Below are 17,628 nucleotides of genomic sequence, written 5' to 3'. Positions count from 1 at the left end.
GTGAAGTCATCGTTGCAGAAAGAGAATCAGGTAGAGCTGACACAGGAGCTCCCCAGATAAATACACGCACGAAACAGTGGAAAGTTTGGGCAAGCAGAAGACGTCATCACAGAGTTTAATTACAGACATTCGTGTTTTCAGCCTTTTATTTTATTTGTGGGTTTGGTGTTTTGTTGTGTTTTTTTTTTTTTTTCCTCTGAGAGAACAGGCCGATCAGCAAAAATTTCAACTGCTACAGCATGACTTCAACAACTCTTGACAACACTGAGAGTATGCGTTGGTTGATTCCCTTAATTAGGTTTGTAAAGCTATTTTCCAGCTCACTCCTGACTGTATTTAGAATTTTCTTTCTGTTCTTCCTCTCTTTCTTTCTTTAAGGCCAGGTCTCACTCTAGCCCAGAATGATATGGAATTTTGACAGGGTCTCAAGTAGACCCAGGGTAATCTGGTACTCATTGCATAGCCAAGGCTAGCCTTGAGCGCCTGATCCTCCTGCATTTTCATTCACCCTTCAGCAGTACCTGAGGTACTTACGCAAAATCCCCTTTTCTCCAAGGTCCCCGGAGATGGCAAGAAGATATCTCTATCATTCATATTGGCTGATACCATAAGAGGCCTGAGCTGCAAGGAAGTCTCTGCCTCAGACATCCTCTTCCCGGCCCCAGGGCTTCCGGGCAGAGTTCAAAACTTTCCCTGCAGCCCCGGCCCTAAACACTAGAAGATTTCCATACATAACTCAGAGAGGAAACTAGAATCCTCCTTCATGTTTCGTATTCCACACACAATGGCTTGCTCACAATAAAAGACAAAACATGAACAGGGCATGGTGGCGCACACCTTTAATCCCAGGATTTGAGAGGCAGAGAGGTATGAGGATCACTGTGAGTTCAAGGTCACCCTGAGACTACATAGTGAATTACAGGCCAGCTTGGGCTAAAGAGTAAGACCCTGCCTTGAAAAACCAAAATTACAATAAAATAAATAAATCATAAAATAAAAAGACAGGAAGAATCTAGAATCAAGCCAGGTGTCTTAGTGCACACCTGTAATCCCAGTACTTGGGAGGTGAAGGAAGGGGGATCAGGAGTTCAAGACCAACCAGGACTAAAAGGATCTAGGCCAGCCTCATCTGCATCAAATATTTCCTCAAGCAATAACAAAGCCTCATTTTTGTTGTTTGTTGTTGTTTATTTTTTTGTTTCTTTCTCAAGGTAGGGTCTCTCTCTAGCCCAGGCTGACCTGGAATTCACTCTGTAGTCACAGGGTGGCCTCGAACTCACAAACTCACATTGATTTCAGCCTCCCAAGTGCTGGGTTAAAGGCGTGCACCACCACGTCTGGCTCAGTTATTTCTTTTGTTTTTGTCTGCTCTCTCGTGTGTGGGGTGTGATGTACACACGTATGTGCGGATGGGGCGCTGCCCCGTGTGCTCCCTGCAGCAGGGCGCACTTGCCTGCCTGGCCAGAGCGGAAAGCTGGGTGTCCTGCTCCGTTGCTCTCCCCACCTTCTGGAGTTTCTTATTGATCCAGAAGCTTGCAGGCATCCCCCTTACCCCCTCCAGCACACCTCCCCCATCTCATGCTCTAGATCCTTGAAGGACTAGGGATACACACACGTATACACACACACACACGTGCACGTGGCCATGCCCAGCTATTTATATGGGTCCTGGAGACTAGAACCCAGCATTTAAAATTTTTTTTTTAAATTTTTTTGTTTATTATTTTTATTTATTTATTTGAGAGTTATAGACAGAGGAAGAGGCAGGTAGAGAGAGAGAGAGAGAGAGAGAGAGAATGGGCGTGCCAAGGCCTCCAGCCACTGCAGATGAACTCCAGATGCGTGCGCCCCCTTATGCATCTAGCTAACGTGGGTCCTGGGGAGTTGAGCCTCGAACCGGGGTCCTCAGGCTTCACAGGCAAGCGCTTAACCGCTAAGTCATCTCTCCAGAAATTTTTCAGACATCCTCAGGCCCTCATATTTGTACAGGGAGTGCTCTTAACAACTGAGCCATCATCTCTCCAGCCTTTTTAAAACTTAATTAGTTACTGCCTGGTATAGTGTACACACCTTTCATCCCAACATCAGGAGAATGAGGTAGGAGGATCACCATGAGTTTGAGGCAGCTTGGGGCTACAGAGAGAGTTCCAGTTAGCCTGGGAGAGTGAGACGCTACCTCTGGGGGGAAAAAAATCTTTTTTTTTTTTTTTTTTTAAATTTCAAAGTAGGGTCTCACTATAGCCCAGACTGACCTGGAATTCACTACGTAGTCTCAGGCTGGCCTTGAACTCACGTCGATCCTCCTACCTCTGCCTCCCTAGTACTGGGATTAAAGGTGTGTGCCACCACGCCCAGCCCAAAATTCATCTTTTGAGTCAGTCTCACTGTCGCCTACACTGACCTGGTACTCTGTATCCCAGGTTAGCCTAAAAATCATGGTGACCTAGTACTTCAATTTCCTCTTCCTGAATGCTGGGATTATATGGGTGGCCCACCAACCCTCCCCCCTTCATATATATACATATTTTAGTGAGACAGAGAGAGAGAGAGAATTGGTGTGCAAGTCCTCAGGCAATGCAATCAGACTCCAGACACTTGCGCCACCTAGTGGGCATATGTGACCTTGGTCTTGCCTCGCCTTTGTCCAGTTAAAGTGGGATCTGGAGAGTCAAACATAGGTCCTTAGGCTTCACAGGCAAGTGCGTTAACTGCTAAGCCATCTCTCCAGGCCAACCCCTGTATTCTCTTTCTTTCCTTTCTTCCTTCCTTCCTTCTTTCTTCCTTTCTTTTTTTCTTTTTGAGATGGGGGTCTCACTGTGTTTACTTGGAATTCACTCTGTAGTCTCAGGGTGGCCTTGAACTCATGGTGATCCTCCTACAGTGCTGGGATTAAAGGCATGCCCCACCATGCCTGGCTGAATCCATATTGTTAACACCACCATTGTATGGTTGAAGACTGAAACAGAACTCTGGAGTTTGAGTTGGACAAATCAAGATTCTAAGTAGCTGCGTGAGGCTGTCTGAAGCCACTCAGAGTCTTCATTTCAGATTGCTTGTCTGTAAACAGCCCAGCCTCGGATGTTCTACAGAGAAGATGCAATAAATGAGTCAATACTCATTTTAAGCTGAGTATGGTGGGTCATGCCTGTCACCCCAGCACTAGGGAAGTAGAGGCAGGAAGAACATGAGTTTGAGGCCAGCCTGGTTCCCATGTCAGAATAAAATAAAAGGAGCGCTGGGCATGGTTATGCACACCTTTAATCTCGGGAGGCAGAGGTAGGCGTATTGCCATGAGTTCAAGGCCATCCTGAGAGACTACATAGTGAATTCCAGGTCATCCTGGGCTAAAGTGAAACCCTACCTCAGAAAAAAAAACAAAAAACAAAAACAAAACAAAAAAAAAAAAAAAAAAACCAGGACTGGAGAGATGGCTTAGAGGTTAAGGCACTTCCCTATGAAACCTAAGGACTCATGTTTGACTCTCCAGGTCCCATGTAAGCCAGTCGCACAGTGACGTAATCACACAAGGTCACACATGCACACAAAGGGGCACACGTGTTGAGGTTATTTGCAGTGGCTGGAGGCCCTAGTGCTCCAGTCCTCTCTCTCTCTTTTGTTTTTCGAGGTAAGGTCTCACTCTAGCCTGGGCTGACCTGGATTTCACTACGTAGTCTCAGGCTGGTCTCGAACTCATGGTGATCCTTCTACCTCTGCCTCCCAAGTACTGGGATTAAAGGCGTGCGCCACCACACCTGGCTTCTCTCTTTCTTGCTCTCTCACATACAAAAAAAAAAGGTCAGTCTATTGGGCTTGCCTCAAAAAAAAATTATTTTCTTCTTTTTAATTTTTTTTTTTCTGAGGTAGGGTCTTACACTAGCTCAGGATGACCTGGAATTCACTATGTAGTCTCAGGCTGGCCTTGAATTCTTGGCAATCCTCCTACCTCTGCCTCCCAAGTGCTGGGATTAAAGTTGTGCGCCACCATGCCCAGCTTTTTAAATATTTTTATTTATTTATTTGCAAACAGAGGGAGACAGAGATAGAAGAGAGACAGAGAAAGTGGATGTTCCAGGGCCTCTAGCCACTCCAAATGAACTCCAGATGCATGTGCCACCTTGTGCACCCAGCTTTACATGGGCACTGGGGAATTGAACCCGGGTCATTAGGCTTTTCAGGCAAATGCCCTAACAGCTGAGCCATCTCTCCAGCCCAAGATTAATTTTCAAAAGAAATGATGGTCGGAGGCAGAAGACGAGAGAGAGGACACTACTTGAGAGAAACTCTGCATCCAAGCTACTTTCTGTGAACTGATGGAGTTAGGGTTCAAGTCTATAATGTAATCAAAGGATTACTGTTTTGGAAAGAGCAACTCAGCCAGCATCTAGGACAAAGGTAAACTAATCCTGAATCCTTGAAGCAGTGGAGACTACAGCTGCAGTCTTGCATTCTTCCGTGGGCCTTCCCCATCTCCTTCCTGCTCCCTCACCAGAGTTCTGGCCAGAGAGAGCGCCTGAAGGCGAAGACAGCTGGGGGGGGGGGGGGATCCAGAAGTGGTTGCTATCAAGAGAGTCCTAAAAATGCTTTTAACTTGAAAACATGCTCTGGGGAGGGTCACACAATGTGCCCAGGGGTATTACGTGTGAGGACTGAAGACCATGTCTCACTGGTGGGAACTGCGATTACTCCTCAATGTGGATGAAACCCTTGGGAGACCCCCACAGACAACCTATCATTCCAGGGTCTCAGGTAGTTCCCGTCCACTTTTGTGGAAGACAGAAGTGAAAGTCAAACACTTCTTCGGGTCCCAAGCCCTTCTTTTCAACCTTGAGTGTGGGGAAGGAAGAGGGCTGGAGGGAGGCGTGGGAAGGACGAGTTCTTTCCGAGATCTGCTAGGTCCTTTGAGCTTGCTATTTTGCTCTTCTTGGCTGCTCTGGTTTCAGCCCACATGTGCCTTTTCCAGTCTTACAACACACTCACTTATTTCAATAGATTTCCACAACAGGAAGGGCTGAAAACACCCTCAGGTGCCAGCTGACAGATACTGCCCTGGAGCTCAGCATTCCTGAGGCAGCAAGGCCCAGGAGGCAACCTGATGTGCCTGGGGTGAGCGCCTGGAGCACCCGGGGGGGGGGGGGGGGGGCGGCAACAGGGACTGAAGGTTAGAGTCCTGGTCCCTTGGGATCCGCACAGATCTCTCCCTCTCAAAGCCAGGGTCCCTCTCAAAGCCAGGGTCCCTTCCACAACACATGGGCTCTGATCCCTTTCTAGGTTCTTGGTTTCGGGGCAAACTCACATTCTGCTCCAGGTCATTATTTTAAACCAACACCAGTAATGATCTGGGACCCTAAATGCTTTGAGACCCTGTCAAAAGTTGATTTGAGCCGGACGTGGTCGCACACGCCTTTAATCCCAGCACTCGGGAGGCAGAGGTAGGAGGAGGATCGCCGTGAGTTGGAGGCCACCCTGAGATTACATAGTGAGTTCCAGGTCAGCCTGGGCTAGAGTGAAACCCTACCTCGAAAAAAATTTAAAAAAAAAAAAGGGGCTGGAGAGATGGCTTAGCGGTTAAGTGCTTGCCTGTGAAGCCTAAGGACCCCGGTTCGAGGCTCGATTCCCCAGGTCCCACATTAGCCAGATGCACAAGGGGGCGCACTCCTCTGGAGTTCACTTGCAGTGGCCAGAAGCCCTGGCGCGCCCATTCTCTCTCTTTCTCCCTCTATCTGTCTTTTGCTCTGTGTCTGTCACTCTCAAATAAATAAATAAAAAATGGACAAAAAATATTTTTAAAAAAATCAAAAAAAAAAAATCAAAAAAAGCAGAAGAAAACCAGGCAGGGTGGCGCACACCTTTAGTCACAGCACTTGGGAGAGGCAGAGGTAGGAGGATCACAGTGAGTTTGAGGGCAGCCTGGGACTAGAGAGTGAGTTGCACTTCAGCCTTAGAGTGAGACCCTACCTGGGGGGGGGGGGGGAGCAGAAGAAACAAGCAAGTGATGAGCAGGTCAGCTGCTTTGCTGTCCTGCAGCCACAGATGGCCTCGAAGCTGGCTTCTGCGCCGCCTGCCCACTTCTGCCTGCCGTCTGCGTGGCTGGCCTGGCCTTTCTTCTTCTGGTTCTGAGCTCACCCCACCTCGGGCTGCGCATCCCGCATGGCAAAGCCAGTGAGAAAAGAATGTGCCAGTAACATTTCAGCCCAGTATCGACTCAGCTGCCCCCACATCCTTCTGAGGGAAACAGACGCAGGCACAAGGCCCAGCATCTGTCTCTTGCTACCCAGAGAAGCCAAAATATGAAAGAAGCAGCTGGTGACAGCCCAGAGCTTTCTTTAACAAAGTAAACACTCAAGTGAGAACAAATTCTTTCCTTTTTACCCAAGCCCCCTCTAGGGTTTCTTCCCCTCCTCCCCCCAAAGTCGGATCTGTCTCTAGCCAGGGCTGATTTGGAACACACTCTAGGGCCAGACTAGCCTTGAATTTAAGGTGATCCTCCTACCTCTGCTTCCCAAGTGCTGGGATTAAAGGCATGTACCATCACGCCCTGCTAAGAACAGGCTTTTAAAAAATATATTTATTTATTTATTTAACAGAGAAAGAGGGGGAGAGAGAGAGAATGGGCACTCTAGGGCTTCCAGCCACTGCAAATGAACTCTGTCTAGATGCTTGTGCCCCCTTGTGCATCTGGGGAATCGAACCTTAATGCCTTAACCGCTAAGCCATCCCTTTAGCCCAAGAACAGACATTTTTAAGAACACCTAGGCCGGTGTGCTATTGCACATTGCCTTTAATCTCAGCACTCAGAAGGCAGAGGTAGGAGGATCACCATGAGTTTGAGGCCAGCCTGAGACTACAAAATGAATTCCAGGTCAGCCTGGGCTAGAGTGAGACCCTACCTCAAAATAAATAAATACTAAATAAATAAATCTGTGTTCTAAACTGGACATGTTAATCCTTGCACTCAAGAGGCAGAAGTAGGAGGATTGCTGTGAGCTTGAGGCCATCTTGAGACTGCTTAGTGAATTCCAGGCCAGCCTAATTTGGAAGGCATCTTAAAGGTGCAGTCCCTTTGTGTGACTGATGAAGCAACAGTGGCTCCCATGCTCCCTGGGCACTGTGCCTGACTACAGAACATTGGTGTTGCTGGTTTGGTTGTTTGTTTTGTTTTTTCTTTCCTTCCTCTTTCTTTGTTTTACAAGCTGAGCTGTCTCCTAGAGCTGATATGAGGACCAGCCAACTTCAAGGAAGAAGCTCAGAAACTCAACAAATGTGCGTGTCTGGGCTAGAGAAATAGCTCAGGAGCTAAAGGTGCTTGCTTGCAAAGCCAGACTGTCCAGGTTTGATTCCCCAGTATTCACATAAAGCCAGATGCATAAAGCGGCCCATGTCTCCGGAGTTCATTTGCAGCATCAGGAGGCCCTGGAGTGTACATTCTCTCTCTCTTCTCTCTAACTGCTTGCAAGTAAACAAGAATATTTTTAAAAATATATTTTATTTACTTATTTGGGAGAGAGAAAGAGAATGGGCGTGCCAAGGCTTCTAGGCACTGCAAATGAATTCCAGAAGCATGCACCGCCCCCTTTTGCATCTGGCTTACATGGGTCCTGGAGAATTGAACCAGGATCCTTTGGCTTTGAAGGCAAACACCTTTTTTTTTTTTTTAATTTTTTTTTTTTTTTTATTTGAGAGCGACAGACACAGAGAGAAAGACAGATAGAGGGAGAGAGAGAGAGTGGGCGCGCCAGGGCTTCCAGCCTCTGCAAACGAACTCCAGACACATGCGCCCCCTTGTGCATCTGGCTAACGTGGGACCTGGGGAACTGAGCCTCGAACCGGGGTCCTTAGGCTTCACAGGCAAGCGCTTAACCGCTAAGCCATCTCTCCAGCCCCAAATGTTTTTATTTTTTATTTTTTAAGTGCATGTCAGCCAGGTGTGGTAGCACACAACTTTAATCCCAGCACTTGTGAGGCAGAGGTAGGAGGATCACCATGAGTTTGAGGCCATGCTGAGACTACATAGTGAATTCCAGGTCAGCCTGGACTAGAGCAAAACCCTACATGAAAAACCAAAATAAATAAATAAATAGTACATGTCTGGGCTGGAGAGATAATTTAGCAGTTAGGGTACTTGTCTGCAAAGCCAAAGGACCCAGGTTTGATTCCCCAGTAGCTACATAAAACCAGATGCACAGGGTGGCACATGTGTCTGGAGTTTGTTTGCAGTAGCTAGAAGCTCTGGAGCACCCATTCTCTTTCTCTCTATCTGCCTCTTTCTTTCTCTTTCAAGTAAATAAATATTTATTTATTTTGGTTTTTCCAAGATAGGGTCTTGCCCTAGCCCAGGCTGACCTGGAATTTACTATGTAGTCTCAGGGTGGCCTCAAACTCACAAAGATCCTCCTACCTCTGCTAAGTGCTGGGATTAAAGGCATGTGCCACCATGCCCAGCTAAATAAAATAATAATAATAATAATAATAATAATAATAATAATAATAATAAATGTGTAGGTGCATGTCTATGTTCAGCTATCACAGTGCCTATGAGTAACAGGCTCCAATTGCATAAAACTACCTCTAACTGGGCTCAGGGTGGGATAAGAAAAACCAGTGGTGCTAGGCCTGATGGTGCATGTTTACGATCCCAGCACTTGGAGACTGAGTCAGGAGAATCGGAAGTTCAAGGCCAGCGTGACTAATGAGACCATGTCTCAAAACAGAAAGAAGGAAAGAAAGAAAAAAAAAGGTAGAGAGATGGCAAGGTAAGTAAATGCGCTTGTTCTCTCGACAACTCACATAAAGCCAGGCACATAGCACAAGGCAGAGACAGGAGAATTCCAGAGGCTCATGGGCAAACTAGCCTGCTCTGCACAGCAGCAAACACAAGACTGCCTCAAACAAGGCAGAAGGCAAGATTGTCCTGTGACCTCCACATGCACATTTTGGAGCACGCACGCCCCTGCCCCACCATACACACATACACTTGTACACACACATACACTTGTACGCACACATACACAGATTAAAGAAGAAAAGAGGGGCTGGAGAGATGGCTCAGCCATTAATGTGCTTGCCTGCAAAACTTAATGACCCCGAGTTCAATTCCCCAGTACCCAGGTAAAGCCAGATGCACACAATGGTGCATGCATCTGGAGTTTGTTTGCAGTGGCTAGGGACCCTGGGGCACCTAATCTTTCTTTCTCTCTCTCTCTCAATCTCTCTCTCTGCTTGCAAATAAATAAATAATTTCATAAATAACTAAATAAAGCTCAGATGTGTTGGCAAATGCCTTTAATCCCAACACTTGGGAGGCAGAGGTAAGAGGAGGATCTCTTTGAGGCCAGAGTGAGTGCCAGGTCAGACTGGGCTAGAGTGAAACCCTACCTTAAAAAAAAAAAGAAAGAAAGAGAAAGAGAGGGAAGAAGGAAGAAAAGAGAAAGGAAGGGAGGAAGGAAGTCAGTATTTGGGAGGTGGAGGCAGGAAGACCAGGAGTTCAAGATCATCCTTGACTGCATAGTTGAAGGTCAGTATTGGCTACATAATGAGCCCATCTCAAAAACAATAAAGAAAGGGGAAAGAAAAGTGGGAAGGGAAGGGAGACAGGAGGGAAGGAAGGAAGAAAGGAAGAAAGGAAGGAAGGAAGGAAGGAAGGAAGGAAGGAAGGAAGGAAGGAAGGAAGGGAAAGAAAGAAGGAAAGAAAGGACTGGAGAGATGGCTTAATGGTTAAAGCGCTTGCCTGCAAAGCCAAAGGACCCAGGTTTGATTCCCCAGGACCCATGTAAGCCACATGCACAAGGTGGCACATGCGTCTGGAGTTTGTCTGCAGTGGCTGGAGGCCTTGGCATGCCCATTCTCTCAAATAAATTTTTATTTACTTATTTATTTTGCTTTTTCAAGGTAGTGTTTCACTCTAGCCCAGGCTGACCTGAAATTCACTATGTAGCCTCAGAGTGGCCTCGAACTCACGGCATTCATCCTACCTCTGCCTACCCAGTGCTAGGATTAAAGGCGTGCACCACCACGCCCGGCTAAAAATAAATATTTTTTAAAAAAGAAAGAGGGAGGGAGGGAAAGAGGGAAGGAAAGAAAGAAGGGAAGGAGGGAGGAAGGACAATTCACAGAGCTCTTCTCATGCTCTCAGCCCATGACTCTCTTCATCCTTCCTCCCTTCTGACTCTGGAGCTGCTTTCAGTCAGGGCTGCGGGCCACAAACTCACCCACACATCCACCCAACCTCACCTGGTCTCCGAACTCCCAGGCACCGGGAGCAAAGGGCAGAGGAGGAGAGAGAACTGGCAGCGGCGCTCAGGGCTAGGGTGCCAGACCCCTAGCGAGTGCATTATCGTCATCATTGCACACAACAAATCATGTGCCCCAGCTCGAGTCCGAGCCCGCTGCAGACCAGCAATTCGCTTACAATGACACATCTATCCCTGAGCTAATTGCTTGCTTGTTTAAGTGATGACTGCTATCCTGTCAGGGCACTTCAAAGACTGTGGAGCCTGACAAAGCCATAAACAAATGCCATTGACTGTTGTGGTTCTCCCAGTCAAAGCTGCACACCATGAGGGGCGTATTTATTACGTTGCTTAGTCATCGACAGTTATCGTTTATATTCCAAGATGAAATCCATGTATGAAAGGAAGTCTGAGCAGGGTACGGTGGCACCTGCCTGTAATCCCAGTACTCAGGAGGATGTGGCAAAAGGATCAGGAGTTCAAAATCATCCTCAGCTACGAAGCAAGTTGGAGACTAGCCTGAGCTACCTGAGATCCTGTCTCAGAAAGAAAAAAAAAGAGGAGGGGGGGGAGCTGGAGAGATGGCTTAGTGGTTAAGGCATTTGCCTGCAAAGCCAGAGGACTCCGGTTCGATTTCCCAAGACCCACATAAGTCAGATGCACAAGGGGACGCGTGCATCTGGAGTTGGTTTACAGTGGCTGGAGGCCCTGGTGAGCCCATTCTCTCTCTCTCTCCTTCTTTTTCAGAGAAAGAGAGAGAGACAGACAGACAGAGAGAATGGGTGTGGCAGGGCCTCCAGCCACTGCAAACAAAGTCCAGACACATTCTCCATTTTGTGGCTTATGTGGGTCCTGGGGAATTGAACCTGGGTCCTTTGGCTTTGCAGGCAAATGCCTAATCACTAAGCCATCCCTCCAGCCCAAATAAAATATATTTTAAAAAAGAAGAAATGGGGGCTGTAGAAATTGCTCAGCAGTTAAGGCGCGTGCCTATGAAGCCTGACGACTGCAGTTCTGTTCCCCAGTCCCCACGTACATCCAGATACACAAAGTGGAGCAGTGGCTGGGAGCCCTGGCACCCCCATTCTCTCTCTCTCTCTCTCTCTCTGGCACACACTTTTAATCCCAGCAGGGGTAGGAAGCAGAGGTAGGAGGATTGCTGTGAGTTGGAAACCATCCTGAGACTACACAGTGAATTCCAGGTCAGCCTGGGCTAGAGCGAGACCCTACCTCAAAGCAAAACTGAAAAAAAAAAAAAAAAAAAAAGCGGGGGGGGGGAGGATCTGGAGTGATGGCTCAGTGATTAAAGTTGTTTGCTTGCAAAGTCTGCTGGCTCAGGTTTAATTCCTCAGCACCCACATAAAGCCAGATGCAAAGTAGCACATGCGTGTGACATTTGCTTGCAGCTTTAGGAGTCCCTGGTGTGCCCATACATACAAACACACACACATGCACTTGGGAGACTGAGATAGGAGGACGGCTGTGAGTTCGAGGCCAGCCTAGGAGGATAGGCTGAGTTCCAGGACAGCCTGGGCTAGAGAGAGACCATAACTGAAAAAAATAAGCAAATAAAATAATTATTGCCAGTCAAGCATGGTGGTGCATTCCTTTAATCCCAGCACTTGGGAAGCAGGGGTAGGAGGATCATTGTGAGTTCAAGGACACCCTAAGAATACATAGAATGAGACCCTACCTTGAAAAAATATATATATATGTATATATATACATATATGTGTATATACGTATATATATATATACATATATGCATATATGCATATATACATACATATATACATACATATATATACATATATATATACATATATACATATATATACATATATATACATATATATATATATGTTGCCTGGTGTGGTGGTACCTGCCTTTGCTCCCAGTACTCAGGAGGCTGAGGTAGGAGGATCACCCCAAGAGTTCAAGGCCAGCCCAAGGCTACAGAGTGAATTCTAGGTCAGCTTGGGCTAGAGGGATACCCTGCCTTGAAAACAAATATCACATATTTTGCTGATGATGTATTTTGATAATATTCAGCCTGTCACCTTTTCTTGTCCCCTCCTACTGCAACGCTTCTTGTCAGCTCCACTTCTACTTGGACGTCTTTATCTTTTATTTATTTTTATTTTTATTATTTTCAGTTTTTTTGAGGTTGGGTCTTTCTCTAGCCCAGGCTGACCTGGAATTCACTTGGTAGTCTTAGGGTGGCCTTGAACTCACAGCAGTCCTCCTACCTCTGCCTTCAGAATGCTGGGACTAAAGGCATGCACCACCACGCTGGGCTGTTTACTTTTTTCTTTTTATGACACACTGAATTTTACCCGAGGTGGCTAGCATGAGCTTGGGTAGGGGGTTATTACTGGAGCGATGCACCTTAACAATGGCTACACTGCTGAAGAAAATGTCTCCTTCTTTCCCAATGACCATTAACTGCCAATAACTCTTTTTTTATTTGTTTGGGTTTTTTTCAATTTTTTTGTTTATTTTTATTTATTTATTTGAGAACAACAGACAGATAAAAGCATGTGTGTGTGTGTGTGTGTGTGTGTGTGTATGTATATGTATGGAGAGAGAAAGAATTGGCACTCCAGGGCCTCCAGCCACTGCAAACAAATTCCAGATGCGTGTATCCCCTTGTGGGTCCCGGGGAATCGAGCTTCAAACTGGGGTCCTTAGGCTTCACAGGCAAGCGCTTAACCGCTAAGCCATCTCTCCAGCCCCTGACTCCATTTTTTAAAAGTATTTTTATTTGTTTGTTGCATAGAGAGAATGGGTGCACCATGGCCTCATGTTGCTGCATATAAACTCCAGATATATGTGCCACTTTATGTATTTGGCTTTATGTTGATATTGGGGAAATCAAAACTGGGTGGTTAGGCTTTGCAAGCAAGTGTCTTTAACTGCTGAGCCATTTCTCCAGCCCCCATGGTATTTTTGTTTTTAAAGTAGGATTTCACTTTAGCTCAGGCTGGCCTTGAACTCATGACAATCCTGCTACTTCAGCCTCCCAAGTGCTTTTGGTTTATATTTCTGTGATGGTGTTTCATGATGTAACATGAAAATGGCTAGCCTTAATTTACAATCCTGCCTCAGCCTTCCAAGTGGAGGGATTCAGGTGTGCACTACCATCACTATACCTGAATCTTTTGGGTCTTAAAACTCCAAGAAATGGACTGGAGAGATGGCTTAGCGGTTAAGCGCTTGCCTGTGAAGCCTAAGGACCCCAGTTTGAGGCTCGGTTCCCCAGGTCCCACGTTAGCCAGATGCACAAGGGGGCGCACGCGTCTGGAGTTCGTTTGCAGAGGCTGGAAGCCCTGGTGCGCCCATTCTCTCTCTCTCCCTCTATCTGTCTTTCTCTCTGTGTCTGTCACTCTCAAATAAATAAATAAATAAATTAATTAAAAAAAAAAACTCCAAGAAATAACCAGCCCTCCAATAAATGGTACTTGAAACCCTGTTCTTTTTTTTTTTTTTTAATATCTGATGTATGGACTGGAGAGATTGCTTAGTGGTTAAGGCACTTGCCTGCAAAGCCAAAGGACCCAGGTTTGAGTCCCCAGGACCCACAGTAAAGCCAGATGCACAAGGAGGGCACATACATCTGGAGTTTGTTTGCAGGGGTTGGAGGGCCTGGCATGTTCATTCTCTCTCTCTTTCAAATAAATATATAAAAATAAAAATATTTAAAATTATATATATCTTATTTAAGAGAGTGAAAGAGAGAATGAGCATGCCAGGCCTACCAGCCACTATAAACATGTCCAGACACATGTGCCCCCTTATGCATCTAGCTTATGTGGGTACTGGGGAATTGAACCTGGGTCCTTAGGCTTTATAGGCAAGTGCCTTAACTGCTAAGCCATCTCTCTAGCCCAGGACCCTGTGCTTTTGAAATGGCCGGCTGTTGGGACCAGACAGGTTCCTTCTTTGCCTAGTCTTATGTGGTGTTTGTTTGGGGTTTTTGCTCAGCCCCTTCTCATGACTGGGCTCCTTAGGCAATACAGTCAGGGACTCAGCTCTGGTCCAGAAGTTGCCTAAAGTCAAGGTCGCCACACACAGTTTTCTCTGACTGGCCAAGCGTGGCCCATGTTGATTATGATGAGCCACATTCTGGGGGTTTCTAGATCCTATGTGTCACCCAGTGCTATCGTGCTTGGTCAAGACTTTCTCCTTCGTTAGGTCGAACACTGGCCAGGCGTTTATCACCAGCATCAGGCTGGGTCCAAAGAATGATCAGAAGGCCTCAAGCACTTGGGGTCATGAAGCAGCAGTCTATCATTTGCTCTAGAGGTGCCTTGTTTCTGAAGGCAAAGGGGTCCCCCCATCCAGACAATACAACCCTCGTCTTTTAAACAAATGCAAATGCGTCTCTTTCAGGACTTTCTTTTTCTTTCCATCTTATTTGTAAGAAGGGAGAGAGGAAGTATGGATGCACCAGGGCCTCTTGCTGCTGTAAATGAATTCCAGACACATGCATTTGACTTTAAGTGGGTACTGGGGACTTGAACCCAGGTCAACAGACCTTGCGAGCAAGTGTCTTTAACCACTGAGCCATTTCCCCAGTTCCCCCCGCACCATCACCACACACACATCCCCCCCGCCTCGAAACAGAGTTGTACTCTGTGCTCAGGCTGGCCTGAAAGTTGCCTTGTACCCCAGGTTGGCCTTGAACTCCTGCCGTGCTTCTAGATTTGTCGATTACGGATGTGAGCTGCCACACCTGGCCCTCCTTCCCCTCCCACCCCTGTCTTCTCCTCACCATCCCTTCCTCTCCTCTCTTGTCTCTGCAAGATGGCTTCTCTCTGAAATTTCCTGAAACGTCCTGCATTTATTAGAAACCTTATACCTCTTTTAATTTTTTTGTTCATATTTATTTATTTATTTGAGAGCAACAGACAGAGAGAGAAAGAGGCAGATATATATATATAGAGAGAGAATGGGCGCACAAACGAACTCCAGATGCGTGTGCCCCCTTGTGCATCTGGCTAATGTGGGGACCTGGGGAATTGAACCTGGGTCCTTTGGCTTTGCGGGCAAACATCTTAACCTCTAAGCCATCTCTCCAGCCCAACATTTTTCTTCTTTCTTCTGAGTCTTGGTCAACTAAAATTCCCTTCATGGCTCCTGTTCTGGAGGCTTGCGTCCATAATACCAATAGTTGGAAGGTCAAGACAGGAAAGTCACTCTACATTTAAGCCTAGCTTGGTCCACATAGCAAGCACCACAACAGCCAGGGCTACATAGGAAGTCTCTGCCTCCAAACAAGGGGGTGAGGGGCTGAGAGCCAGTTGTGGTGGCACATGCACACCTTTAATCCCAGCACTAGGGAGGCTGGAGTCAGAGAATAGGGGAATCTCTGTGAGTTCAAGGTCACCCTGGAGCTAGAGTGAGTTCTAGGTCAACCTGGGTTAGAATGAGACTCTATCTCAAAAAATAAATAAATTTTTAAATAAATAAAATAGAGGGCTGAAGAGATGGCTCAGTGGTTAAGGCACTTGCCTGCAAAGCCTACTGACCTGGGTTCAATTCCCCAGGACCCACATAGAGCAAGATGCCCAACATGGCACATGCATCTGGGGTTTGTTTGCAGTGGCTAGAGGCTCTGGCATGCCATACTTCTCTCTCAGTGTGTCTGTTTGTATCTCTGTTTGCAAATAAATTACATTAAATTAAGAAATAGAGGCTGGCAAGACAGGTCAGCCAATCTGAAGAAAAACAAACAAACAAACAAAAATGGCCAGGCGTGGTGGCACATAACTTATTTTGTTTTTGTTGTTGTTTGTTTTTCGAGGTACGGTCTCAGGCTGACCTGGAATTCACTATGTAGTCTCAGGCTGGCCTCGAAGTCACAACAATCCTCCTACCTCTGCCTCCCGAGTGCTGGGATTAAAGTTATATGCTAGGGCTGGAGAGATGGCTTAGCGGTTAAGCGCTTGCCTGTGAAGCCTAAGGACCCTCGAGGCTCGGTTCCCCAGGTCCCACGTTAGCCAGATGCACAAGGGGGCGCACGCGTCTGGAGTTCGTTTGCAGAGGCTGGAAGCCCTGGCGCGCCCATTCTCTCTCTCTCCCTCTACCTGTCTTTCTCTCTGTGTCTGTCGCTCTCAAATTAAAAAAAAAAAAAAAAAGTTATATGCTAAATCGGGTGTGGTGGCGCACACCTTTAATCCCAGCACTCGGGAGGCAGAGGTAGGAGGTAGTTGACCAAGACTCAGAAGAAAGAAGAAAAATGTTGGGCTGGAGAGATGGCTTAGAGGTTAAGATGTTTGCCCGCAAAGCCAAAGGACCCAGGTTCAATTCCCCAGGTCCCCACATTAGCCAGATGCACAAGGGGGCACACGCATCTGGAGTTCGTTTGTGCGCCCATTCTCTCTCTATATATATATCTGCCTCTTTCTCTCTCTGTCTGTTGCTCTCAAGACTAGCCTGGGACTACAGAGTTCCAGGTCAACCTGGGCTAGACACTGTACCTCAAAATAATAATAATGTGTGTGTGTGTGTGTGTGTGTAGGCTCCTGGTTGAGTTAGAGACTTCATCTCAAGGACACAAAAAGGAAGAGCAATAGGAGAGAACACACCATGTTCTACTCTGGCTTCCACACTAGTGTGCATGGGGCACATGCATCTGCATACACTATGCATACACACACACACACCATACCACATACCACACGTACTACACATACATGCACACACAAAAAGTTGGATGTGGTGGCTCAAGCCCGTATTAACAGCCTGGTTGGTTAAGGTAGGAAAATCAAAATGCGGTCAGCTTGAGCTGCAGAATGAGACCCTGCCTCGAACAAAGAGAAAAATCCCCTTACTGGGGCTGGGCTGGAACTCAGTGGGAGACCACCGGTCTAGCATGCACATGGTCTTGGTTCCTTTCCCCAGCACCCCAAAATAAAACAGCCTCATGTCTCTAATTCCAGCCCTCATGAAGCTGAGGCAGGAGGATTAGCCAAGAGTCATAGGCCAGCTGGGCGTGGAGTGCACGCCTCTAATCCCAGCACTTGGGAGTCAGAGGTACGAGCATCACTGTGAGTTCAAGGCCACCCTGAGACTACAGAGTGAATTCCAGGTCAGCCTGGGCTAGAATGAGACTCTACATTGAAAAACAAACAAATAAATAAATAAACAAATGCATAAATTAGTTAAAGAAATTCTTGGGCGTCTGTGGTGGCAAATGCCTGTGGTTCTAGTACTTGGGAGGTGGAAGGAGGAGAATTAGGAGTTCAAGCTATGGCTACAACAGCAAGGTTCAAGGCAGGTCTGGGCTACATGAACCCTTGCCCCCCAAAGAAGCAAACAAACAAACAAAACCTGCCACTCTGGGGTTCAGAGTTGAGCAAGCAAGAATGAGTTCAACCCATTTCCCAATAGCCAGTCG

This window comes from Jaculus jaculus, chromosome 9 (assembly GCF_020740685.1).
Source record: "Jaculus jaculus isolate mJacJac1 chromosome 9, mJacJac1.mat.Y.cur, whole genome shotgun sequence".
Lineage (NCBI taxonomy): Eukaryota > Metazoa > Chordata > Mammalia > Rodentia > Dipodidae > Jaculus > Jaculus jaculus.
The sequence above is the reverse complement of the archived record's forward strand: the minus strand, read 5'-3'. Positions refer to the sequence as shown.